This window comes from Bison bison, unplaced genomic scaffold, assembly GCF_000754665.1.
Source record: "Bison bison bison isolate TAMUID 2011002044 unplaced genomic scaffold, Bison_UMD1.0 scf7180017864102, whole genome shotgun sequence".
Taxonomy (NCBI): Eukaryota; Metazoa; Chordata; class Mammalia; order Artiodactyla; family Bovidae; genus Bison; species Bison bison.
The window spans coordinates 243,689-246,545 of NW_011494674.1; the positions used below are offsets into that span (position 1 = coordinate 243,689).

A 2,857-nucleotide genomic window follows, 5' to 3' on the forward strand; every position below is an offset into this window, starting at 1 on the left:
TCCAATGCATGAAAGTGAAAAGTCAAAGTGAAGTTGCTCAGTCGTGTCCGACTCTTCGCGACCCCATGGACTGCAGCCTACCAGGCTCCTCCGTCAATGGGATTTTCCAGGCAAGAGTACTGGAGTGGAGTGCCATCGCCTTCTTCTAGTAACTGACAAAAAGACCATAACCTTGAATAGGTTTTCCCTTGAGATCGCCTGAAAAAGCATCGATTTATACATCAAAGTAATAGCACAGCACATAATTTGCTCTTATTCAATCAAAGTAATTGCAGCCAACCAATTACAAGAAAAACATTGTGAGACTCCAGTCAAAAGTAACACTCCTGCCAGTGTGTCATTTTCCTATTTCCATCCTTCACCTCTATAGCTGTTTGTTCTCTGAGAGAATTAAAACAAAGTGAACAGTTTGTTTTTCAATTATCAGAGTATCAGTCTAATATATATTCTATACATATTGCTTTGTGCACTGTTTTTAAACTCCACAGAAGTCCTACTAATAACTACCAAAAAGCACTTGTAAATAAAGCATGGTAAAATCAGTTTCAGTAATCATTTTCTTCTCAAATTAAAAATTCATTTTTAATTTTAATAACTCACTAAAAGAAACACTGGTAAATCATATTATTTAGCACATAACAGATTAACATATGAAACATGATACAATTTATTTAAATTAAAACTTAAAAACATTTTCAATTATTTTTCTTTTTAAAAACATCCAAGTTCTATACTGTCAGTAAGAGGGCATTCAGTTTGAATTTTAAGCCAGTGAAGCCATCTTGTGGTTGATGTTGGTGTTGCTACGGCTTTGAGAAGGTCAATTTTATCCCCAAAATTAGGTCTTTAGAAAGGCACATACAAACTGTCAGTCCTAGAACTTAGATGGAAAAAACCCCACAGATCTGAAAAGCCTTTCCTGTTAGGGCTCCACAATAATGCATAAAAGTCCTCACATACCTGGATTGGTAATAAAGCATTTTTACATTAACCTATATTTTATAATTAACTTCTACATCTTGGTTCAAAGGCAAAGCTATGAAAATAACTACAAGCAAAATATCAAACTTGAAAAAGAATACAAAAATATTAAACAGTTTTATAGTAAGTATATGTTTTACTTCCTTTCTGTCATGACTTTTTTCCATGATTTTTAGCTGAGAAGCTAAATATTCTACGGCCCTGTCATATCTAGAAATACAAAGCCTGCCCTGAAAAATTCAAAAATTGCAGCATATGGCTTTCCTGGCACATATAGCTCCACGCTAAAAAAATTTTATGGCCTAAAAATTAAACACAAACTGCCTACAGGAAAATCTAGCTTAGGCTTAGAAGCCTGGAGAAAAGTCATCATATTCTCACTCTCACCACTTTTTTAAATTTGTCTGAAACCCTTGCATCAAAGTTATGAGCAACCTTATTGAGAAAACATGTGAACTGCAAAATACTATTAAAAAGTGAATGGGAGGGAAGAGAAAAGAATGTGCACAAAACTATTACATTAATTAAAAACAAAGTTAACTTGTAATTTTTGCCATCTTCAGATCAGATCAGATCAGTCACTCAGTCGTGTCTGACTCTTTGCGACCCCATGAATCGCAGAACGCCAGGCCTCCCTGTCCATCACTAACTCCCAGAGTTCACTCAGACTCACGTCCATCGAGTCAGTGATTCCATCCAGCCATCTCATCCTCTGTCGTCCCCTTCTCCTCCTGCCCCCAATCCCTCCCAGCATCAGAGTCTTTTCCAATGAGTCAACTCCGCATGAGGTGGCCAAAGTACTGGAGTCTCAGCTTCAGCATCATTCCTTCCAAAGAAATCCCAGGGCTGATCTCCTTCAGAATGGACTGGTTGGATCTCCTTGCAGTCCAAGGGACTCTCAAGAGTTTGCCATCTTACTTCCTCCCAAAATAATCAGTGATAATTAATAGAATTTAAAACTTCAGTTTCAAACTCTAGGTAACAATGCCCTTCTGAAGGTCCCAGTTTGTCTTTACAGCAAAAAAGATGTCGATTCAGTGTTCCAGGATTAACTGTCTTCTCCTAACTACTGCCATCTCTCTTATCAAACCATAGCCTTCTCCATGCCTCCTTTCCAAATGCTGAAAATGCCATATCTAAGTCTTATTAATTATGATAATAACAATACACAGCATCATCATAAGCATTTACTTTTGACTTCTCGGGAGAGGAAGTTTGAAGACTCTTCTCTACATTCCTTTAATTTACCTCTAAAAAGCATTACTGCTCCTCTGTCTTGAGGAATCTCTAGTACGTTGTATGGAGCCCTGGACCTAATAAATACGCTTCCAAGAGAGTTGGAAGATACAGGACTACAACTCTTTAAAAGCGCCCACACTTGACTAATGGAAGTAGCTTGTAAAAAGACAGCCTTCTCTCTTCTTTTGCTCATTAAGTATTAGCTTCTTAAAGCTGGGGCAAATGCTCTCAAATTCTTTTTGCTTTGGCTTCGTCTCTCTTAGAAGTAGTAATATCACTGGCTGGCATAAAACTTAGTGGAAATTGTCAGAGAAGGACTCTGGCCTACTTTGATTCCATTGTACTAAGATCAACTTAGCTCAAGCAATAAAGTTCTGCATTAGGGATTGGGGCCAAAACACAGTCAATAATGAAGCATCTATTCACATTACCTCATTTACTGGATTCCGTTTTTCCCTGATAGCTCAGTTGGTAAAGTATCAGCCTGCAATGCAGGAGACCCCAGTTTAATTCCTGGGTTGGGAGATACCTGGAGAAGGGAAAGACTACCCACTCCAGTATTCTGGCCTGGAGAATTCTATGGACTGTATAGTCCATGGGGTCACAAAGAGCTGGACACAACTGAGCGACTTTCACT

General features: G+C 38.2%; 1 protein-coding gene across 1 annotated transcript in view; it reads right to left on the reverse strand.

Moving 5' to 3' along the window:
- Positions 1-2,857, reverse strand: part of TDRD3 (tudor domain containing 3) — a 153,023-nt gene that overhangs the window by 141,355 nt on the left and 8,811 nt on the right. The gene's annotated exons all lie outside the window — the stretch shown is intronic.